The sequence below is a fragment of the Balaenoptera borealis genome (assembly GCF_965194805.1).
Source record: "Balaenoptera borealis genome assembly, chromosome: 16".
NCBI classification, from domain to species: Eukaryota; Metazoa; Chordata; class Mammalia; order Artiodactyla; family Balaenopteridae; genus Balaenoptera; species Balaenoptera borealis.
The window spans coordinates 23,618,516-23,642,802 of record NC_138872.1 but is presented as its reverse complement, the minus strand read 5'-3'; the positions used below and the strand labels follow the sequence as shown (position 1 = coordinate 23,642,802).

The window sequence follows — 24,287 nt, the reverse complement described above, 5'->3', positions numbered from 1 at the left end:
GATTTTAAGGTTTTGCTTTTCAAATTTAGGTCTTTAATCCAACAGGTTATTATTATGTATGCTATGAGGTAGGAATCTAATTTTATTTTTTTCCAAATGAATAACCAATTGTTCAGTATCACTTAAAAATAATCCATCTGTATTAATTTCCTAGGGCTGTCATAATAAATTACCACAAATTGGGTGGCTTAAAACAACAGAAATTTATTCTCTCACAGTTCAAGAGGCCAGAAGTCCAAAATCGAGGTGTGGACAGAATTGGTTCCTCATGGGGGGAGGGAGAAAATATCCATGCCTTTCTCCTAGCTTCAGGTGTTTGCCAGCAATCCTTGGTGTTCCTTGGCTTGTAGACACATCACAGTAGTCTCTGCCTCCATCTTCACATTGCCTTCTTTTTGTTTCTGTGTGTTTTCTTGTTTTCTTATATGGATAGCAGTCATTGGATTTAGGGCACACTCTAAAGCCAGGATGAGTTAATCTTGAGATCCTTGACTAATTACATCTGTAAAGATTCTATTTCCAATAAGGTCATATTCTTTTTTTTTTTTTTTGGCTGCATTGGGTCTTCATTGCTGCCCATGGGCTTTCTCTAGTTGCAGTGAGCAGGGGCTATGCTTCGTTGCGGTGCGCGGGCTTCTCATTGTGGTGGCTTCTCTTGTTGTGGAGTACGGGCTCTAGAGTGCAGGCTTCAGTAGTTGTGGAGCTCAGGCTTAGCTGCTCCGAGGCATGTGGGATCTTCCCGGACCAGGAATCGAACCTGTGTCCCCTGCATTGGCAGGCGGATTCTTAACCAGTGTGCCACCAGGAAGTCCCAAGGTCATATTCTGAGGTTCTAGGTAGAAATGAATTTTGGGGGTATACTATTCAACCTGTGACACCATCCTTTGCGAGCCTTTTGCAAATGTCATTTCTGTTGTATATCAAATGTCCATATATGTGTGGGCAGAGTGATCATTTTATAATGCAATTTCTGATGAAATGGTTATACTTTTTTCACAAGATCATCTTATTTAATCCTCACAACAGTTTTATGAGGTAAGTACTACTAAAATCACTAGGTTATGCTAAGTTATGATGTGACAACAAACAACCCCCAAATCTCAGTGGCTTACAACAAAGTTTTCTCCCTCAGATTACACATAGATAGCTGTGGGGGCAGCTGTGGGGGCAGCTGTGTGGCAGCTGTTTGTTGGCTGCAGCTCTGCTTTCTGTGTCTTTTCACTCTAAGGTCCAGGCTGAAGGCACAGCCCCCATCCAGGTCATGCCATTCCAGTGGCAGAGATTAAAGAGTTTGATTTTAGACTAAAACATGCAATGGTTCTTCAAGTTTCTGCCTAGAACTGGCATGTATCTCTCCAGCTCAGATTCCACTGGCCAAAGTAAGTCATGTGATCAAGTCTGACATTGGTCTGGGGAAGTGTACTCCTCCCTCTGGAGTCACATGGCAACTAGCTAGAATGTGTAAGCTTACTGGGAAGCGGGAGAGCAAATAATACGAGACAATGATATCTCTTCCAGAGGGGTTAAGTAACTTGCCCAAGGTCAAATAGCTGAGAAGGGACAGAGCCAGGATTCAAACTCAGGCAGTCTTTCTCAAAGCCATAGTGCACTCCATACCTCCCTATTGCCTGCTAGATGGTGTGCAAATACATCTAAGCTTTAGTGCTTCTGCCTGTGCATTCCTGCAGCCTGGAGTGCCCCTCTACCTCTGCATGTTCAACTTACCCTTTAAGACTCCACTCTGATCTCAACTCCTTTGTGAACTTCTCTCCTTGGAATTCATCACCATGTACCCCCATCACTCTTTATAAGTATATATTATTTTGTACTCACTGTCCTATCCCCTCTGAAGGGTGGGAATGCATTCTGATTTCTCACGTCTCCTCTGCCCCCAGGCCTTGCACAGTGTCCCCTAAATGTCTGCAGTATTTGGGGATGAGATGAGTAGGGGGGTGGCCCGAGCTGCAACTGGGCTGTGCTCCTGGGGATGAGAACACTTGGCCTACTTTTCCACCCTTCTAACCTAAGCTTAGCACCTGATGCTCCAGTGACTGGCAGGTCAGCTCTGCGTGACTCACTCTGTAAGCCTTCAGCACTGTCACCTCGAGGCCCTGGGCTGGGGTGTGTGTGTGCTGGTGGTGGTGAGTGAGGAGATGGGAGTTAACTTTTGCCTTTCAGAAATCCTTCCCTCCCCCTGCCCCAGGAAAAGGACAAGTAAAATGGTCTAGGCAAGTCCCTACCGATCAGGCCTAGGAAGACTGGGGAGGCCCTGGAAGGTGCAGGGAAGGAGGAAAGCACTGCTGGGTCATAGGAGAGGAACAGAGAACAAGAAAGAGTGTGAACTGCACGTTGAAAGCCTTTACTAACTTGTCCAAGTGACTTAATTTAAACTTTCCGAGCTTCCGTTTTCCCACCTGTAACCTGGAGACCGTACTGATCTTGCCCTCTTCCCTAAGCTGTTGTAAAAATACATAGTAAAATGCTAGAAGCCTCTAGGAATGCAGCCTTGACATCACACAGACCTGTATTGGAATCCCCCTCATAAACTATGCAACTGTGGGAAAATTGCGAATCTCCATGAGCCACGGTGTCCTCATCTATAGAATGGGGGTAATAACTAGAGCTACCTCCCAGGGTGAGAAAGCTATGTAAGTAAAGTGCTTAGCACATAGTGCTCAACAATATTGGCTGTTTTCATATGCGTTGATGATACTTATTATTTAAGGGAAGGACCACAACCGGTGTCATTTGGGAACGTTAAAAGGAGGGGAACAGAGCCTAACTTTTCCTAGAACTGATTGCTTCCTTTAGCCAAATATGAGGTGTGGCTCAAAGGAATGAGGAAGCAGTTCATGTGGTGACAGCACACAGCACGCTGCCTTCACAGATCTTGGGGGAGGAGTAGAGAGGTTAGCTGACGCTCCCCAAAGATCAGAGGTCCTTGTCCCCTGACCCCACCCCCTACACATGCAGTCCATTGACTCCTTCTTGTCCCCTCCTACCAATCTAGCCACCAAGTTCTGGGGAGGCAGCCTTTGTAATAATAATGATAGTATGAGACTAGTGATATTGTTCCTTTGAAGCATATAAAGGCTGTCTACTACATTGTCCCAGTTAGCCTTCATAATCTCTTTCCCATAAACAGAATCCAGAGTTAGCAGGGACTTGGAGATTATTCTGAATTTCACAGATGGGGAAACTGAAGTCCAGAGCAGGGAAGGGATTTACCCCATACCCCACAATAAGTTAATGGCAAAGGCAGGACTAAATCCTGTAGCTCCTGACTTCCAGCCCAGGGCCACTGCTTCTGTCACCACACACCTGTCCTTGGCTTTCCATTCCCACTGCCACCTAATCTATTCTGTTATCTTCTGGACCACTGCAATGGTTCCTAACTTGTCCTCCCTGCCTCTGGTCCCTTCATATCAATCTGTTCTATATATACAGCCAGGTAACTGTCTGGAAGCATGGCCTTGATCTTGTCTTTCCCCTCCTAATAGAACTTAATCATTTTTCGGTTTGAGGGGTCATCTGATTCCTAGTTCAGCCTCCAGTTGAAGACCCAATCTTTCTTTGAATACATTTATTGGCAGGGAGTTCATCACTACCAGGGTGGTCCATTGTTTTCTTGAATCGTGTTGACTGACAGAGATCTTTATAATAAGCTGAAGTTCTCCTCCTGGATGTCCACCCACCGGAGCTGAGTGGAATTCTTTCACATCCATTTGTCAGCAAATTTGTGTTTAATATGAGCCAGGTCCTGGGTGGATTAAGTGCTGAGGGGAACAGAAAGAGGAATTAGACATGGAGAGGGGGGCTTAGGGGTTCGCAGAGTTTTTTATTTTGTTTACTAGACCTAAATGATAAGAAACAAATCAAATCCCCTTTCTGTATGACAGCCCTTCAGATGTTTGGAGACAGCCACTATATCCTCCAGTGCTTTACCTTCTCAAGGATATTTAAATCATTCACCACACAACATGGCATCCAGGTCCTCAGCATTCTGGTCTCTTCTAGACTTGCTCCAATGTGACAGTGTACTTACTCCTCAGAACGTGGGGCCCAGAGCTGAGCCCCGTGGTCCAGGTATGATCAGCTCAGGGCAGCATAGAACCCCTAACAGAGGCTAACACAGTTAGAACCACAGAGGTCTAGCCTTTTGTTTCTTTGATACAGTTTATCATGTTCACTCTCCTCCACTTCCTTTTTTTAAAAAAATTAATTAATTAATTATTGACTGTGTTGGGTCTTCACTGCTGTGCGTGGGCTGTCTCTAGTTGCCGAGCGGGGGCTACTCTTCATTGTGGTGCGCGGGCTTCTCGTTGCGGTGGCTTCTCGTTGCGGTGGCTTCTCTTGTTGCGGAGCACAGACTCTGCTCCGTGGCATGTGGGATCTTCCCAGACCAGGGGTTGAACCCGTGTCCCCTGCATTGGCAGGCGGATTCTTAACCACTGCGCCATCAGGGGAGTCCCTCCTCTTCTTCCTTTTTTCTTTCCTCCTTCCCTCCCTTCCTTCTTTCTTTTTTGGCAGCCACATTGCATTGTTGAGCTTGAGGTCAATTCAAACCTGTAAGTCATTTTCTCCGAAACCGCTCTTCATCTAGATTCTTTCTACCCTGTATTTTGGGCACTTGTCCAATATGGCAGCCACTAGCCCCATGTGACAATTTACATTTAAAGTACTTAAAAAGAAAAAAAGAAAAAAAAAGTTAAAATTAAAATTTTAAAATTAATTGAAATTAAAATTTTAGTTTCTCAGTTGTAGGAGCTACATTTTAGGGGCTCAACAGCCACAGGTGGCTCGTGGCTACTACATCAGACAATGCCGATTTAGGACATTCCCATCATCACAGAAAGTTCTCTGTGGGACTGCTGTGGTTTGGACTGAAGGGCAGGAGTTTACATTTATCCCTTGTGGTACCTCATCTTGTTAGTTCCAGCTCAGCTCCAAGGCTGCCGAGATCTTTTGGAAACTAATTTTGGTTTCTGGAGTGTTTGAGGGCCCTCCCAACTTCCTGATGGCTGTAGATATGATTAGCATTTCATGCCTTCTTCTGCTTCATCTAAAACCACTGATAAAAGTGCCCAGCACAGCAGAGAGAGGTGCAACCAAGCCCTGCACACGGCCCTCTGCACTCCAGCCTCAGTCATGCAATAGTTTAACAGATGAGCCTACATTCCAGGCCCTGTGTACTGGGTACCGGGTACACACAGCGAGACAGAAGATGGCACGTAAAGAGTCCTGCTGTGGTGGGTGCCCTAAGAATTCAAATGCCTTTGCCTCGCATTCAGGCCTGCTTCTGTCTGGTCTGTGGTAGTTAGTGCAGGCTTGGGAATCAGCTTCCTGGGTTTGGATCCTGGCTCTGCCACTTTATAAACTATGTAATGTCTTTGTGTTTCAGTTTCCTAAAAAATAACCTCCATCCCACAGTGTTGTTATAGGAGTAAATGAGTTAGTGCAACTGAAGCTCTTAGAACAGTGCCTGGAATACAGTAAGTGCTCTAAACACATTAGCTATGATTAGTTCTCATGATTAATTATAATTCTCCCCTGGACAAGCCATACTCAGTCCTGCTTTGGGGTCTCAGTGCCCTCACTTCTGCCCTCTTTTAGTTTGTGGAAGTCTTTCCAGGCCCAAACTAGGCCCGTCCTCCTTGATTTCTTATGTTCTTAGCTGCTCACCTGGCACTTAGTATCCTATACTGGAGGGGGGATCTCAGTGAAGAACTTGAATAATTGTTGGGCTTCATCTTGGTTCTGTGCTGCCTGCTGGAGAGACCTAGGACAAGCTTTCATCTATAAAATGGGGATGATCACAGCTGCCGCATAGGACCACGGTCAGGACTAAGTGAGACAAAGTAGGTGAGAGTTCCTGCGCTTAGTAGGCCTTTTCATCCAGTAAAACCTCTGAAAGTGCTTCTTCCACGTCTCTGTGTTTTATGTAGTATCTAACAAAGGAGGTCAGGCTCATTATTCCCTGCAGTTCTGGAGGGCCTGCCCCTGTCCCAGGAGCCCTGGGCAGGAATTCCCTGTTTCTTCTTCTATGTAATGTGGATATCTAATCTCTTCCCCACCTTCTCCTCGCTGCTATCTCGGGCTTGCTGACCTTGGGGTGGTTCCTCCCCCCAGAGCCTCAGTCTTTACTAGGACCTGAAGGAGCACCTATAAGGGCAGTGGTGATTTTAACTCTAATTTAGGAAAGCTCTTTACTTTGGGCGTGCCTGCGATTGTGGAGGGTGGGCGTCGGCGCCCAGAGCCAGGGTCCAGCCCTTGGGGATCCCCTCCCCAAGGATCCAGAGGTATCGCCACCTGAGGGGGGGTTGGAATGCGCGGCGCGGTCTTCCTCGAGCTCGGGCCGCGGGAACAATGGGAGGGCGGCGGGGAGGCGGGTGGGCGTCGGCCAGGTCAGGGCTGGAGGTGGAGGAGGCCGGCGAGCTGGGGCGCCGGGCGGAGAGCCGACGCGTCTGGGCCAGGGAAAACCGAGGTTGGCGCTGGCGGGGACCAGGAGGAGGCGGGGGGCGGGGCCCGAGCCCACCGGGCTGGGACGGGAAGGGCGAGGGGGCCCGGGGTGGGGTCTCCTCTTCGTCGCCCCGCCGCTCGCCCCAGCCTCCGAGCTCCGCGGCGGCACAGGTAGGCGCCGGCCCAAGTTGGGAAGCGGGTGGCGGGTCACCAGCGCCAGGCGGGCTCGCAGGGCTCAGCCCCCTCCGCTCCTCCTCTCCTCAGGGGCCCGCGCGGCTCCTCCCTACGCGCGGCCCCGGCTCGGGCGGCTCGGGCAGCGCTCCTCCGGTTGCTCGCTCGCTCGCCCGTGGCTGCCGCGGCGGCCGGGATCGCCGCCGCTTCCTCGCGGGGAGCCGGCCGGGGCGGGGCGGAGGGGGGAGACCGGGTGAGGGGGGCGGGCGGGGAGGGGGCTGCGACGCGGGAGGGAGGGAGCTAGCGAGCAAGCGAGCTAGCGGGGCATTTGTGCGCAGCTCAAGTGCGCCTCGGAGCCCGCCGAGCGGCCGCGGGACACACCGACCGAGGACAGACAGCGCCCGGAAGCCGCGCCGCCGCCGCCAGGTTAGCCGCCCCCGCTGCCTCCTCCGGGCTCCGGGGACCCCGCCGCGTCTGGGCTGGTGTGTGTGGGGAGGGTGATCGCCGAGGGCTCCAGGCTCGGTTTCCCGTCCTCGAGCACTGACAGGCCGGCGGACAGGCTCCGGGGGGCTGGACAGCACCGAGGCGGGGGGCGGGCGCCCGAGCCGGGAGCCCCGGGCCTCGGTTTGTGCGTCTCAGTGCTGGCGCGGTATGTGTGTCGGGGTCCACGTCGCCGGGTGTGTGCTGAGTGTGAGCGCGCCTGTGCCCGTGGGTCTGTGCAAGTGGATGATCGGTGTGTGCGCGCGTGCGTGTGTGCACCGGGTGTGCATCTGTGTGTGTGTGTGAGAGGGTGTGTGCCCTGTGTGTCTCCGCGCGTCTGGACTGGGCAGTGTGTGTGCGCGCGTGTCTAAGCGTGAATGTGTTTATGAGAGGGTGTGTCTGAATGTGTAGCCGAGTGTATGTACATTTGGATGAGGGTGTGTGCCAGTGGCTTCGCTGTGGCTGGAACCTGTGGCGGTGTGTGTGTGTGTGCGCGCGCGCCACTGTGAGTCCCCGTGTGTGCGCGTGTGAGGGCGGGTGTGCACCCGCGTAGCCCCGCGTAGCCCCCGTGTGCGTGTGCGCGGCTTTGTCTCCGCACAGCCGGGAGGAAGGGGTGGGGGCGGCGGCCGAAGCGCTGCGGTCGCCGGGAACCGGGCACCTGGCAGGGGCAGAGGGCGGCGGCGGCGGCGGGAGCGTCCCCGCCGGGCCTAGACTCCTTGCCGGCAGGTGGGCGGCCACACCCCGGGCGCCGGAGGGAGCCGGGCTGACAGAGGGGCCCGCTGGAGCGGAGGGCGTGTCCTGCCTGGAGCCCGGGTGTGTGTGTGTTGGTGATGGTGGAGACAGCGGTCCCCAGGCTGGTGACCCAGTCGGTTCAGGGATCCATTTCCTGTCGTGGTGCGGGGACAGTCGGCCAGAGCCAGACCGGGCCTGGCCAGCTCAGCTGCACTCCCATCCTCACCCCTCCCAGCTCCCTGGGGTAGAGCCGCACCTTAGGTGCCCTGAAGGGAGGAGGGAGAACCACTCTCTTAAAGGGCCAGTGCTCCCCGCTCCAAGGAACGCCCCCTCAGGAGAGGTCTACTTTGAGAGAGGCCTCTGGGTGTGTCTTACTCGGTTCTCCATGTATCGGTGCAACGCATGCACCGATGTGTGCATGTGTGTGTTCTCTCTGTGTGTTTCTTGTGCATTTGGTGGTGCAGATGTATTTTATCAGTGAACAGTGAATAATGCATCTCTTGAAGTCTATGTGTATGTGTTTTTTAATGAGTTTTAGTATATTTGTTTTTATGTATACATAGCTGTTTGTATGTTAGTGAGTCTGTGCATGTGGGTTTGCAAGATAAGTGGCATTTTGCTGCCAACTGGAATAGGATAGAAAAATTCTGTCCAGGGCCACCCTGTTTTAGAAAAACTGGGTGAAAAGGCAGTTTGGAAATTTAGCCTCCGGCTTTGTGGGTTTCAGATGCTGGTACTGAAACGTAGGTAGACTGGGATTAGACTGGATATGAGGATAGAAACGGAGACTCTTACAAGAAGAAGGAAGTGTTCTGGAAGAAGGCTATCCAAGTGTAAGAATTCACCCTCCACTTCCAGTTCTTCTTCCGTAGAACTTCACCTCCCCCTCTGCTACTCAGCTTGCCAGGATAAAGTGCACAGGATTTGGAGTGTAAAGGGAGGGAGCTGGGAGTGTGAAAGGAAGGAGGGTGGATGGGTGATAGGATTGGGGGCCAACAGCAGATTTTTGCAATTTTAAAAATGTTTCCCTACTGAAGGCAGCAGAAGCTGGGGGAAAGCTGAGCTTGCTGTCCCCTTTCCTGAATCCCTTTCCCAGGGCAGGAAAGGCTCTGGTCTGCAGCTCAGGATCCCTGGAATTTGGTGCAGGGGTCTCCTTTGGACTTTGGTCAAACCTTTCATGTTTTTACCTGTTCACTCAACACATTTTTATTGAGCTTCTCTTATGTAAGGGTCTAAACCCCCTAAGCCTCAGTTTCCCTAGCTGAGCAGCTAGTAGGCTGGATTCTGAGGCTTTGAGTCCCCTTCCCTTTCTCAGAGTGCTAGAGTTTGTCTCATTGTTACCCAGATTTAGGAATCTACCCTTTTAGCCCCCAAAGATCCTGGCTATGGGCCCCACTCACCACTCCTCCTTGCCCTTGTATATTCTAGTCTAGAGCAGTGGTTCTCAAAGTATGGTCACCCCACCAGCAGCAGCAGGGTTACCTAGGATCTAGTTAGAAATACAACTTCTTAGGGCTCCCACCAGATCTACTGAATCAATAACTCTGGGGGTGGGGCCCAGCAGTCTATGTTTTAACAAACACAGGAAATCCTGATGCACATTAGAGCTCAAGAGAGGTACAGGCAGGGAGCTGGAACCTCCTATAGGATGAAACACCTGGAAAGCATCTCCTGCCCCCTTCCACACACATACCTGAAGTAGCTGACAGCCCTAACCTGGCCAAGTAGAGGTTCTGGCTTCAAGTCCCAGGTCTTCCTTGTGATCTCGGACAAATCACTTCTTCACAAAATAATTCAATGACTCGTTGATAGCATCTGCTCTGGGCTAGGTTCTGAGCAAGGGGTTTCCCTGCTCTGCTTCGTTTCTCCATTTCTTACGTTGATCTACAAGGCTTGCCCACCTCTCTAGAAACCAGTCACTCTGCCCTTCTTTTAGTTCATCCAGGCACCAGGAGCTCTTTTGCCTCTGGGATTTTGCACATGCTGTTCCCTCCGTCTACCACACCCTTCCCCTGCTTCTTATGTTGGTTAACTCCCACTCTTCAGATTTCAGCTGAAGAATCACTTTCTCAGGGGAGCCTTCACAAACAACTCCTTTAAGATAACTCAGTTTTTCCTGTTATACCTTCTTATAGCTCCCTGTATTTCATAACACTTATGAGAGTTTGTAATTATACATGAACTTGTTAGTTGTTTGTCTGTCTTTCCTCACTGGATTACAAATGCCATCTGGGCACAGACTTGCTTATCAGTCTTCCTAGTGCCCCCACACACTGTCTGGCTTATGACTGGTGTTCAATAAATTTGTTGAATGGATGACTTTATAATATGGGAGATGGTATTAAATGATACCCTTTGTCCTCTCAAGCCCTGACATTGTAATATCTAAGCAGGCTTCAGACTTTTCTTTCTTGGCTGCGTCAGATCTTAGTTGCAGCACGCGGGCTTCTCTCTAGTTGTGACGTGTGGGCTCCAGAGCACATGGGCTCTGTAGTTGCAGCACACAGGCTCTCTAGTTGTGGCGCGTGCTCAGTAGTTGTGGTGCGCGGGCTTAGTTGCCCCGCGGCATGTGGGATCTTAGTTCCCCAACCAGGGATCGAACCTGCGTCTCCTGAATTGGAAGGTGGATTTTTAACCACTGGACCACCAGGGAAGTCCCCAGGCTTCAGACTTTTTTGAAGTAGATTTATCTGTCTTTTTTACTGCTAAGTCGCCTGGCTATAGATTTGAGCCCCTATTGTGTGGCCAGGCCTATGCTGGGTTCTGCTCTAGGGGAGATGGGAAAAAGCTCTTTAGGAGATACAGCCTACCTTGTTTTCTGTGTCCTCCTGGATTAAGATCCTGCAAGAATGAGAAGAGGAAGAACACTGAATAAGGAATCTAAAGATCTAGGTCCACGTCTTGTTACCTGACTGTGGGCAAGTCACTCTTCCTTTCTTGCTTGTTTCCTCTTCTGTAAAATGAGGGTATTAGGATGGATGGTGTACCTAACATTGGTTACTAGCACTGGCGCTAGAGTATGGAGCACTGGCTTCGCTACCTACTAGTGGCGTGGACTTGGGCAAGTGACTTCATCTCTTCCTTTTCTCACCTGTAAAACAGCATCAGTAATAGCATCCGTTTCAAAGGGTTGTTTTGAGAATGAAATGAAGTAACATACGTGGAATGCTCGGCACAGTGCTGAGCACATAGTAAATATTTGGTAAATGGTAGCAATTGCTACTGTTATGGCTACTCCACAGTTCAACATTCTTGAATGCCTTGATACTGGGCCCTACACCTACAGTGACAGCAATGAATACAACAGTGTTCCCAGGCTGAGTGTGCGGGGCAGACCTGTAAAGATGAACAATGTACAAGGTGGCAGGGTATGGCTGTTCATGGAGGAAAAGGTGGTGTTTGGGCTGGATTTTATTTTCCAGGTAGTTGGAGCAGCATGTGCAAAGGCACCATGACTTGTTAGGGGAAATACAAATAGTTCCATGTGGTTGGAGCAGAAGGCGGTGAGTGGTGGGGACAGGTGGGGTGAGTGGCTGGAGATAAAGAGGAATTTGAGGCCAGATCTGGCACAGGCTGAAGAGCCTGCGTCCTACAGGTTGTGGGCAGTTAGGGAAGAAGATTAAGCTAGCCAGGAAGGATTGAATTTGCATTTCAAAACCACAGCTCTCCAGGTGGTGGTAGAGGCTGGCCTGGGTGGAGGGGGAGGATGGTCCATATGGAGTCCGGGCTCAAAGGGTGCTTATGTGCATGATGGAAGGGCCCAGTGGGATGGCTAGACACCTGGGACATGGAAGAAGCCCAGTTGATGGACTTCAGGCCAGCCTGAAAACAGGGAAGTGAAGAGGAGATGAGAAGGACTCCTCCATGGGCCCCAGGCCTCCATTAACCTCCAAGGCTGCCTAATGAGTGGGAATCTGAAAAATGGAATTTAAGAGTCTCAGGTCTGCTGCTCAATGGACTCACTGTGTATTAATTTCCTAGGGCTGCTTAATGAAATACCACAATCTGGGTGTCTTAAAAAAGCAGAAATTTATTCTCTCGCAGTGTGGAGCTAGAAGTCAGAAAGCAGGGTGTCGGCAATGTTGGTTCCCTCTGAAAGCTCTGAGGTGGGGTGGCAAGGGCATCTGTTCTGTACCCCTCTCCTAGCTTCTGGTGGCGGCCAGTAATCCTTGGAGCTCCTTGGCTTGCAGCTGCATCTGCCTCTGTTGTCACATGGCTTTCTCCCCTTTCTCTGGTGTGTCTCTGTGTCATCTCCTCTTCTTCTAAGGACACCAGTCATCTTGGGTTTAGGACCCACCTGTATCCTGCATGACCTCATTTTATTTGAACTAATTGCTTCCACAAAGACTCTATTTCCAAATAAGGTCACATTCTGAGCGTCTGTGTAGACATGAATTTGGGGGGACACTACTCAACTCAGTACATACAGGAAGATGGAAAACAGTGCAGGTCTTGGAGTCCCACAAGCCCAGGTCCCAATCCAGGCTTTGCAATGGAGCAGCCATGAGGCTTTTTCTCAGCCTCAGTGTCCTCTTCTCTGAAACGGGGACAGTAGCACCTGCAGTGCCGGGTTCAGGTGGTGAGACTCGGTTAAGGTAACAGATATGAGTGAGCCTAGTGAGGTGACGTGCAGCAGGCACCCCGTAATTACTGCTTCTGCTTTGGCTCCCCCTTCTCTACACTTAGTAACCTGGACAAGCCACTTAAATCTTTTTTTTTTTTTTAAATTAATTAGTTTATTTGTTTTTGGCTGTGTTGGGTCTTCATTGCTATGCACGGGCTTTCTCTAGTTGTGGCGAGCGGGGGCTACTCTTCGTTGCGGTGCGCAGGCTTCTCATTGCGGTGGCTTCTCTTGTTGCGGAGCATGGGCTCTAGGCATGCGGGCTTCAGTAGTTGCAGCACATGGGCTCAGTAGTTGTGGCTTGCGGGCTCTAGAGCGCAGGCTCGGTAGTTGTGGTGCACGGGCTTAGTTGCTCCACGGCATGTGGGATCTTCCCGGACCAGGGCTCGAACCCGTGTCCCTTGCATTGGGAGGCAGATTTTTAACCACTGCGCCACCAGGGAAGTCACAAGCCACTTAAATCTTGCTTCACTTTCCTTATCTGCCAAATATGAATAATCATCGTCCAGCTCTACTTAACTCACCAGATTGTGAATCCCAGGGGATAATGAGAAAGCTCTTTGTAAACTGCTTTAGAGTTTGTGGCTGTGTTTTTAAATTATAATCGTCATCTTCATAATAACCCTTGGCCATTGCCACATCCATGGCACTCTCAGCAGAGCCCAGCTCGGCACACTCCTCTTTTGAGGCAAGTCCTCTTTGCCCCTTTGTGCTCCAAGGTATCCTACCAGCAGGATAGCTGCTGTCAGAGTTGGGAGAACCTTAGAGAAGCTCCTCGTCCTCCGTTGCCCTCATTAGCCAGAGGAAGGAAACATGCTCTGAGGGAAGTGACGCCCCGCAGGTCACACAGCTGGTCAGTGGCAATTGGAACACCTCGTTTGTGGTTCCTGTTTAGAGTCTGAATGGTGCTTTTTCCCTAGCTGCAACTTCAGCCCCCGAAGCAGGACCTTGGGGCAGGTAGAGGCCTGGAGAGGGCTCCGCATGGGACCCGGAGGTGGGGATCCAGTGGGGAGAGTCCTGCTGAGTCAGGATCAGAATCCACAAGGGGGTCCCTGAGTCCTAAGTGAGCGAGTAGTGCCTCTGCAGGCTGAATGGGCCGGTGGTTTTGTTCTCAGCCTGGCTCTGGCCATCTCTGCCTGCTCCAGGGGAGGAGGCTGCCACGGGCAGGCAGCAGCCGCATGGGGAGCCAGAGCCTGGAGGTAACCCAAGGCTTCAATGTCCCTACTGACAGCCAGGGCGGTGCTTCTCAGCAGACTGTGTCCCTTTAAGCCTTGCCTTGGCGGGCCTAGGGAAGGCTCTGGAAAGGAGAGAAGGCTTATCCTGTCTTGGTAGTTTCCCTGAAGTCATCTTCCTTTCCCCCAAGCTGGGGAAGCCAGGCCGCTCCTCACCCTTGATTTTCCTTTCCCTTCCTCCCTCCTCTTCTCAGTTTTCTTTCTCTCCCTTCCCCTGCCTTCCCCTCCTCTCTCTCCCCATCATCTCTCCGGGTTAAAGTTCTAAAGATAAAGCCTCCAGACCCAGTTCAGGTGGGTGCTTTGGGGGTTGCTTGAGGCCACCTAAGAATTAGAAAGCCTAGAGTCTTCCTCGTCAGAGGCTCACTCTGGTGACTGATAAACAAGTGCTTATGTTTATTGGCTCACCATGTGCCAGGCCCCATGCTCAGTGCTTTATGTGCCTTATGTCTTTTAATCCTTGCAACTACCCAGTGAGGCAGAGATTACGGTCCCCATTTTATTAAAGGAGGCTAAATAACTTGCCCAAGGCCTACCCAGTCCTCAGCCAGCAAGTCGCACAGCTGGGATTTAAAGCCGGATCTAGCCAAAGCCCACAGGTGGTCTGGAGTCTTTCCTATACTGCCCCGGATGGAGCCTGTGAGAACGTTTAGGGGTCTACAGAGGGATGCACACTTGCTCAAATTTGGAGAACAGATTCTTGGCTCAGAGGGTGGGGTCTCCTGCTTCTTAAACCTATGCTGTCACCCCATCAGGGACTAGTCTTCCTACCAGGAAGGACAAGGCTCTGAGCCCCTCTGGTTCTAGGCAGCTGCCCACCTGTTGGAGAGATGCTGCATCAAGAGCAGGTAACAGGGCAGGACTGAAGGCACTTGGCTTTTTCTTTAGATGTTGTTTTGTCACTGGCCACCTTAGTTCTTCATTTATTATCTTGAGTCTCCCAATTAAATGAGCTTGTCATCTGCAAAGCATGATAGTTTTATCTCCTCAGAAGGGTGCTTGGGGGCTTGGAGGTCTTCTGTCAGGCTCGGTGATGGAGGGGAGGGAGGCAGAGGCTGCAGCCAGGAAATGGAGATTCAGGAGCAGAGTTGTGTTAGAAAGGAAAAGGAAGGGAGCCGGACCTGGCTGAGGGCCGGAGTGAGAGTCTGGAGAGAGGAAAAGAGCCTCTAGGCTGGGGTTGATAGGAACCCTCCTCCCACCCCAAGTGCAGCCCAGGAGTCCGGACTCCCTCCCAGGCAGGGCTGCTGATCTCAGAATGTCAATTCAGAATCTAGCCAGCTGCAGTCAGCTTGCTGGGCCTCCACTCACCCCCACCATGACCATGACCATGACCAGGGCCAGCTTGAGCAGCTGGCTCAACCAGAAGGGACCTTGATTAATGAGCAGTGGCTTTAAAACTTCTAGCCACAGAACCCTCTCTGTGTTCAATCTGCGAACCAGCTAAAAGGAGAGCGGCTGAGCACCCCGTGGTGGGGGCCCTGGAATCAGCCTGTTTTAATAGGTTCCAGTCGAGGTGACTGGGACACAGAGGGTTCTCAGACTGCCCTCGGGGAACGCTGGTCTCAGATGTTTGTGAACTTCCGAAACGGCATGCACAATTCTCAGAGTGTTCCCTGTCCTCGGGAAAGGATCCGCAGGCACCACGTGAGTCTTTTGAGTCACGACCCATAAAAGTTCAGAACTGCCGACTTCAGGGCTGTTTTGTTGAGTGGGAGCCTAATGACTGGAGAAAGGTCGCTGGGAGGTCATGGCAGAGTGAAGCATTGAAGGCAGATTTCTCCTGCCTCTCAGCACATGGCTGGTTCTGCTGCGAAGGGACTGCAAGCCAGTCTCTTCCCCTATCTGGGCCTCAGTTTTCCCAGCTGTAAAAATGAGGGTTGGACAGGATAAGCCCAAGGTCCCATGCAGCTTTGTTCTGTAGTTCTGGAAGCCAGGTCTCCTGCTGCCCAATTCACAGTCTTTGCCCCTTTCCTTGTTTCCTCCCCAGCGTCACCCACTTCTGGTGGGACCACCTCCTCCCTTCAGCATCTCCCATCTTGAGAGAGTCTGTACAGAGCCTGGATTCTAGCCCCTTGAGCCCCTTCTGGCAGACCATGTGCCCAGGCACTCAGCCCTCTCTCCCTTTCCATGCCCGCTTACCAGAATGAATCAGCTGCCTGGGAGTCTGGGGACGCCCGTGGTGGCCTCTCTTCAGGGCCGGACACCTGGGACCAGTGCCAAGGGAAGGGGCTTGGAGAATGCATTTGCTGTGGCTCCTGGGACACACCCAGTGCTTACCTGTGTCTTTGCCCTAACTTCCTGGGTTCATCTCTGCCAGGAATGCCACACCCCATCCTTCCTCAGTCACTGTTGAAATCCTGCCTGCCTTGTCAAGGCTCAGCTCAGATGCCAGCCTCTGTCCCCCAAAGCCTTGTGAGCCCTCCCGTCCCCAACCCCACAGGGAGATTTGTCTTTCCGTCCTCTGCATTCCCTTAGCACCTTATCCGGTCTCCTCTGGGGACAAGTTCTGCTTGCTCTTGGCTTTATCCTGGGCCGTGGCTTGTCTCTCTTGCTAGATTGTGAGTTCCAGAGGTCTCATGTAATATTCTGTGCTCCCAGCACCTAGCATAGGGCTTTGCACAGAGTAGGTATGCAATAGAAGGTTGTGAAGTTTTATTTACGGAATCTGCCTCTGGCCCTGGGCTGGGCTGGTTTCTGTGGGGCCCCCATGGCCCCATCACTGGCAGGTCACAGCTTCTCACATATCCCCTCCTTTATGTGTGGATTGGAGGAAGGCCAAGTAGGGCGGTGGATAAGAACTTAAATTCCAGTCTTATGACTCTGCCATCTCCTGGGTATGTGACCTTGGGCAAATCATTTCACCTCTCTGAGCCTCAGTTTCCTCAGTTGAAGACAAAGGGGTAGGAATGACAAGTCTACGGGGGACTTGGGAGGATGAACTGAAATGATACGTGTAAAATGCTGAGATCTGAGCATTGTAAAGAATAAATGGTCAATAAGCAATTATAATTCATTATTTTTCAGGTAATGGTTATCATCGTTGTTTTAGCAGGCACCTACTGTGTTCTCACGGTGCTGGGGGGCAAGGGTGAGGGACAGAGAAAAATAATTGCGGGAGTTCCTTGGTCTGCAGGGTCTTAAGGTTACATAGGGCTGGTAAGCCTCTCCTCCGGGGAGCAGTGTCTGGGAGAGACATGGCTGAGTGACTTGAGGAGTGAGTGATCAGTGTAGACTCCGTGCTGGAGGTTTGAGCTGGATGGGCAAGAAGCGGGAGGGGGCCATGGGGAGCAGGGGGACAGGTATTCCCTGTGGAGATAAAGGAGGCGAGCGCCAGGCCGGGCATGGGAGAGTGGGGCGCATTCTTGGAGCGATGCGGGCAGGATGCAGGAAAGGGCGGGGTGGAAGCCGAGGCAGTTCTAGAATCTCCACTTAGAAGGGCCTTAGGGTCAGCACCTCAGATGGAGGGGGAGCTTCAAGCTTTGTTTCACCAGGAAGAAATTGGGGGAATGGTAGCTCATGATGCCGCTACTGAGAATGACAGAGAGAAGACTGGAAAGGTGGGGCAGAAATAAAAAGTTGGGGCTTTATGGTGGAGGTAGGAGAGCCCAGTGAGCCTGCAGGGCCTTTGTCCCTCTGCCCAGGCTTGAGCTGAGAATGCTCAGGGGTGAGCTGCAGCTCCGGGCCTCTGCAGGCCTGTCTCAGAGTCTTTCTCGTAATATCAAGGCTGCCTGTTTCCCTGGCCAGGATCTGAACTCTGGTCTGTCTGAAGTTAAAACGCAAACTGATCCCAGAAATGTCAGAATCTCTAAATATCAGGAGAAGCGATCTCTTAATCCACGCCCCCTCACCTCCACATTACACAGATGGGAAGCAGAGGTCCAGAAGCGGGAGCCCCCGCCCAAGAACGCAGAGTGAACGGGCCACAGTGAGTTTAGCGCCAGCCTGGTGTGGGGCTTTTGTCGTTTGTAGGCCTGGGTTAGGGGTTGGGGGAAGAGGGTGAGGAGGGGGCCCGAGGAGGGGGCCCAGGGAGGGGTGTAAATGACAAACAAATGCCAAATTAGGAGCCGTCTGTTGCCAGGGTGTGTGTGTGTGATCCCAGGTGAGTGGGATGTGAGTGGGCTGGAGCCATCATCATCCCGGGCTTTCCTTCCCGGAAAGGAAAAGGGCCACATAGGTGGGATCCAGGGGAATATTGGGATGTGGGGGAGTTCAGGGGGTGGCCTGAGAAGAGGAGTCTGCTGCCAAGCAGCGAGAGACATGGCTGAATTACAGCGGCACAGAGCATCCCAGCCTCTTGGGCCTGGCCTTGTACAGCCCTGTAGGTGATACCGTAGTATTATCCGTCACCCCTTGTTTATGGGGAAGAAGGAGGGCTGCAAAGGTCACAGCTAGGAAGAGCAGCGCCAGGGCTGGGGGACTTCAAAGCCATTTCCCGGCATGTCCTGGGTGGCTCCCCTCCTGGTTCTCAGCCCAGCTTGGTCTCAGCAAGGACCCAGGACAAGTGAAGTTTTGCCTTCCTTCATTTCTCCTCCATCACTCCACTCCCTTATTTGTTAATTAGAAATATTTATTGAGCACCTACTATGTGCCAGGCGCTGTCTGTGACCTTATAGAACTTATGCTGTCACGCCTTAGCTGCCCCACACTGGTAGGTTGGGACCGGAAGGAGGAGGTGGGTTGCTTCACTAACCACCCCTTTCTCCCTTCACACCAAGCCCTTCCCCTCTATCCCCTTCCAAGTCCACCTACCCCAGATGGGACTTTTTGCTGGAACTGCCTCCTGCTGAAATGGAAACCAATCAGAGTTAATTGTTAAACCTAATAACTGGCGAGAGTTTCACCTGGTTAGGCTGGAGGGAGGGGCTGAGTGCTAGCTGTGCTCCCCAGGAGAGGGGTGGAGCTGCCCAGGTTTTTCTGGCCTATACCTGCCACCCTTTCCCTACTCTGGAATCTGCCGCCAGGGCCTATTCCTCCCCTCCTCCCCGGGGGGGGCGGCGTGGGGGGTGGACTGCCTCTTGGATCCTTTCCCTTGACTCCAGCTGAGGTGACCCTGGGAGGTGAGTACAGGCTCTGGCCCTAGTCCAGGGGCCTCTGGGTGAGTGTTCTTGGGCGAGATGTGGGGGAGGGCCTGGCGCCGAGCCTCGGAGACCCAACCCAGAGGGCAGGCGGCCAGTGGACCTTGCTGGCTTTGCCTCCTGCTGGGTAAGGGTGGGGAGGGTTGGGAATCGTACCCCAGTGGCCTAAGCCCCGTGTGCAGGACCATCACCCAGTGCAGCCCATGCCACTTCCTTCCCTTTTCCCCTCTTCACTGGGTGTCCTGTTAGGGACCATTCTTTGCCATTTAGACTGGGACAGGAGGGAATTTAGTGGCAAAGGCTAGAAGCCTGAGCCCCAGACCGGGCCCCTGCCAAGCTTTAGGGACAGAGCTTAGGCTTCCAAGTCAGACAGGCTGTGGGTCAAACCTGGGGGACCTTGGAGTGGTGGCCCATCCCTCGGAGCCATAGTGCCATCTGAGCAATGGGTACTCTGTCCCTTTGTCACCAGTGCTGTAAGTATAAAGGCACCAGAGGTAAATATTAATATCATGCTCCGTAGGGGGTTGGAATGAGTAGACACCATTCTGTTGACATTCAACTTTATTTTGGGAGGCCTAGCTCTGGCTTAGGGCCAAGGAGGCCACAAGTCCCGCCCTCTAGGACTTGACCGTTAGAGCTGCCCCATACAGTAGCCGCCAGCCACGTGAGACTACTGAGCACTTGAAATGTGGCTGGTGTCACCAAGGAACTGAATTTGTAATCTTATTTAATTTTAATTAATTTAAAAAGTAGAAAGAATACTCCAGTTATTGGAAAACTTCTATGTATGTCTGTGAACTTAGATTTGTACAAACACTTTTTCAACTGTAAAGGCGAAGAGACTCTAAATATCTGATGAAAATTTAGTGTCAGAATTGAGATGTGCTGTAAGTGTAAGGTGTACACTGGATTTAGAAGATTTAGTATGAAAAAAAAGATTGTAAAATATTTCAGTAATACTTTTGGATTTTTTCTTTTTTTGGGGGGGTGGGTCTCGAGGCTTGCGGGATCTTAGTTCCCCAACCAGGGACTGAACCCGGGCCCCCAGCAGTGGAAGCACAGAGTCCTAACCAGTGGACTGCCAGGGAATTCCCTCAATAATACTTTTGATATTGATTACATGTTAAATAAATATACTATTAAAATTAATTTCACCCATTCCTTTGTACTCTTTTAAATGTGGCTACTGGAAAATTTTAAATTACATATTTGGCTTGTATTATGTCTCGATTGGACAGCGCTGTTCTAGCCTAAGTTGAGTTGGACATATTTGAATAATCATACAAGAAAATAGAGCCTAGTTATTTGGGGAGGTTTGGGGGTGAAGGTGAAGTCGAGATATTCCCCCACTCACCACCCCCCATACCTGGGCCACACTCCATGGTGGAATGTTAACGCAGAATAACTCCATAGCCTCAAGGATAAAATCAGGGCTTCTGGTGTCAGATGAAGAGCCCCTGTCTGGGTGGCCATGCTACGCACTTGCTCTGTGGGTGACCTTAGGCAAGTCACTTCACTTTGCTGAACCTTAGTCTATCATCTGTAAATCTAGATTACGGGTGGGATTTATCTCGTTGATGGAGGGGATCACCTGAGATATAATCCAAGTGCACGCTTAGCACAGTGCCTGCACATTTGCACGGCCGAGTCTTAGCTGTGGCAGTGGTTACTACTACTCCTGGTTGTGGGAGTTGTTGCTACTGCTGTTGCATCTGTCAGCTTGGATTCAGTTATTCCATTTGTCCAAATGGGACATGGGTCAGAGGGAAAGGAGAAGTTAAAAGAGCTTGAGGGTGGGAGCTGCGATGGGGATTGCTTGCCTTTAGGGGAAGCTCCTTGGATCTTCTGGTTCTATAGGTGATCAGGCAAAGATGTGTGCCCATTTTATAGATGAGAAAGGTGAGGCCTGTTGAGGGGAAGTGACCTGGGTATATAGCCAGAACCTGAATGCAGGACTTCCCTTGCCTATTGTAGGAATATTGGAGCCAGCGTTAAGAGGCCCCCTCTGGGGCTCGTGAGAGCAGGGCCTGACCAGGAGTCTGGCGCTCATGAGAAATGGTTATGAATAGTCTTCTATAACTGCAAGGGATCTCGACACCATTCATTACAACTGTCTCATTCTTGAGTTGAAGAAACAGAGACCTGAGTGTGTGTATGTGTGTGTGACCTCCCTAGGATCAGCCAGCAAGTTGGTGGCCAAGCTGGAACTGTTTCTGTTTGTTTAGATCCAGCCCTCAGCTCGGCCCTGGCGGGACGGATGGCCCTGCTTGTCAGCCCCTCCTCTCCTGCCCAGTCCCCAGTGAGTGCTGAGAAAGAGGCTTTTGTTTCACCCGCTCCTTCTGGTTTCCTCTCAAGGTAGCTTCACCATCACCCTTACTCCATCTGCCCAGATTTGCATTTGTCCCTGTTCCAGGTTTAAAGGGCCCCGAAATCTGAAGCTTCTCCACACACATCTACTTTCTGGATAGCCGTGGGGGAGACCAGGGGCTTTTTCATCAAGGAGGCCTAGGTTCAAATCCCTCTTCTACCATGAATTCCCTCTGTGGCTCTGGTCAAGTCACTTGTAATTTTTTCGTCTCAACGTCTTCATCTAAAAAAGAGGAACCCAGGGGCTTCCCGGTGGCGCAGTGGTTAAGAATCCGCCTGTCAATGCAGGGGACACAGGTTCGAGCCCTGGACCGGGAAGATCTCACATGCCGCGGAGCAACTAAGCCCGTGCGCCACAACTACGGAAGCCCGTGTGCCTAGAGCCCGTGCTCCGCAACAAGAGAAGCCACCGCAATGAGAAGCCCGCGCACTGCAACGAAGAGTAGCCCCCACTCGCTGCAACTAGAGAAAAGCCCGCACACAGCAACGAAGACCCAACGCAGCCAAAAATAAAATAAATAAAATAAATAAATTTTAAAAATAAATAAAAAAGAGGAACTCAAATGGTTAGCGTCGTATAACCTGGCAGTTAAGAACCTGAGCTCTGGGTCTCACCCCTGTGCTGATTCTCTAATCTTCAGTGAGTCATTTCAACTCCCTGGGTCCCAGTGTTCACATCTGTAAATGGCGGCTCCTCCTGGATTGTTGTGTTAAGGAACTGTGCTGAGTTCTCCACATGTAGCATCTCATTTAATCCTCCCGTTAGCCCTGGAAGCAGACACTACGACTCCTGTTTTCCAAATGAGGAAACCGAGGCTCAGAGAAGTGAGGTGACTTGCCCCAGGCCACTTTGCTAGAGAGAGGTGGGGGCAGAATTCAAACCGGTCTGCGTGGCTGCAGAGCCCCAGCTTAAACCACTGTCCTGCACTGCCTCCCGGGTCCCTCGGTACCTGGCCCCCAGGGTGAGCCTGGGCTCTGGGAAACAGTGGATGGGGAACCAGGTTGTAAGCTGCTGGGTGATGGATGTTACAGCTGCAGTGGCAATGTCCTGAGGCCCCTGCCAGCCTCTGGAGCGGGGGCAGGAATAAGTTGCTCTGGCACACAGCTTCTGCTTCTGCTGTTCCAACCTCAGCCCAGGTGGTCTTCCTATTTGCTCAGTTCTTGTGTTCTATGTGAAGCGGAAATACTTCATCCCACCTGGAGATTACTGTTCTAAGTGTGTGACTCCAGGGGCCCCGAGGTTTCTCCCTCCCAACGATCCTGCCCACTGTGTACTAGGCCAGGCCTGCAGTTGGGGCTTAAAGATGATTGAAAAGGGGCTTAAGTACTCTGTGAGTGAATTAGACCAGAACAGAACATTAATGCTAAAAAGACCTTAGGGACCCCTGAGTCCAACCGTGTTTATTTTATTTCACTTTTTAATTTTTTTTTAATTTATTTTTTGGCTGCGTTGGGCCTTTGTTGCTGCGGGCGGGCTTTCTCTAGTTGTGGCGAGCAGGGGATACTCTTCGTTGCGGTGCACGGGCTTCTCATTGCGGTGGCTTCTCTTGTTGCGGAGCATGGGCTCTAGGCGCGTGGGCTTCAGTAGTTGCAGCACGTGAGCTCAGTAGTTGCGGCACATGGGCCCTAGAGCACGCGGGCTTCAGTAGTTGTGGCACGCGGGCTCAGTAGTTGTGGCTCATGGGCTCTAGAGCGCAGGCTCAGTAGCTGTGGTGCACGGGCTTAGCTGCTCTGCAGCATGTGGGATCTTCCCAGACCAGGGATTGATCCCATGTCCTCTGCACTGGCAGGCGGATTCTTAACCACTGTGCCATCAGGGCACAACCATGTTTATTTGACAGATGGGGAAACTGAGTTAAGGATAGGCCAGGTTGAGAGAACAATGGGTGTGTCTCGTCCTGGGTGCTGGAGACCAGGGGACTGACATGAAATAGGCGCCTGAGGGGTTGGCAGACCTCTCTCTCCCTCATCCCCCCAGATCTGGTCCACTGCCGAAGTCTGGAGATACCACCACTCAAAGAGCTCTGGAATCCATCCACCTCATTCCAGCTCTGCTGTCCCCACCCTAGCCTGGGCCCTTGTCACATGTCCCCAGACAGCCACAACAGCCTCCTAACTCACATGCCTAAAGCTACTCTTGCCTGTTTCCAGTACATTCTCGACCCTACAGGTCAATGGTTTCTCATTGCTCTTAGTCTCAGGACTGAATTCTTTACCTCGGCCTCCAAGGCCCTTCATGGCCTGGCCCCTCCTGGCCGCTCCAGTTTCATATTTGTTACTTTCCCTTTTGCTCTGCATAGTCACACAGGCCTTTCTGTGTAACAGGTTCAGCAACTTCACAAAGGTTCCTCAGAGAGTCAAATGCCAGCCTGTCAGTTTCCAGCTCCACGCTGGGTCCACGAACTCAGTTCGGCGGTGCTAACACTTTCCTCCTTCCAGGTGCCTGACTGCCGTCCTTACCTCCAGGGAGCTGGTGTGGTCGCAGCAGGGGTGAGTGTTACAGAGGCTCAGCCTCATCTTGGCTCTTTTGCTCTGGTTGGACAAATTTGGTCTTTCAGCCCTCAGGCTGTTTTAATATATTTTACTGCTGGGGAGGCGAGAGGGTTTGTCTAGGCCACAGATTCCTGGTGAGTTTGAAAAAGCGGGGCAGTGCTGAGGGTCATCTCTGGTTTTGGCTTGTTTTGAGGAGGGACTGCAATGGGTATTCATTAAGCACCTCTGTGTTAGGCAGCATGCTTTGCCCAAATTGCTGATCCATCCACCATGGCTGGGGACGGATGGCCTTGGACCTGGAAGCCGGATCTGCTGACTTGCAGACCTTGTTTTCTTTTGCTTAACCATTGTGAGGTCGTAGACTAGATTCAGAAGAGGGTGTTTTCATTCTGTTCTGCCGCTGACTCCTGCGTGGCCCGGGGCAGCCACCTGCCTCTCTGTTGGCCTCAGGGTCATATATACATTGTCAGGGCGGGGAGGTGGGGTCAGAGTAAATGAGTTGCTTTCAAACTTTCCAGCAGTGAAATCCCCTTTTCAAATGAACCCCAGAGAATCTCAGTGTACAAAACAGTAAAGGGGTGGGATTGCAGCCGTGGTCAAAGTTGCAGTGGGCCGGGGGACTCTAATTGGCTAACTCCTCAGCACCAGCAGCCCTCAGAC

General features: G+C 51.5%; 1 protein-coding gene and 1 long non-coding RNA gene across 7 annotated transcripts in view; one reads left to right on the top strand and one right to left on the bottom strand.

Annotated features, from left to right (window-relative positions):
- The window catches only part of EPB41L1 (erythrocyte membrane protein band 4.1 like 1), a 136,729-nt gene that overhangs the window by 7,415 nt on the left and 105,027 nt on the right, over positions 1–24,287 (top strand). Inside the window, exons 1-3 of one of the 6 annotated variants that reach the window (XM_082361909.1) lie at positions 6,537–6,630; positions 6,969–7,056; positions 23,574–23,624. The gene's annotated coding sequence lies outside the window, so the exon portion shown is untranslated. Of the gene's footprint in view, positions 1–6,536; positions 6,631–6,896; positions 7,057–15,062; positions 15,337–23,573; positions 23,625–24,287 lie in introns of those variants that run through there. The other 5 variants (XM_082361885.1, XM_082361911.1, XM_082361908.1 and 2 more) reach the window with 5 other exon arrangements.
- LOC309614145 lies at positions 506–6,434 on the bottom strand. The gene is made up of 2 exons (XR_014236045.1): positions 6,310–6,434; positions 506–4,681 (listed from the first exon to the last, which is right to left on the bottom strand). It is a non-coding gene; the product is annotated as an uncharacterized lncRNA (long non-coding RNA).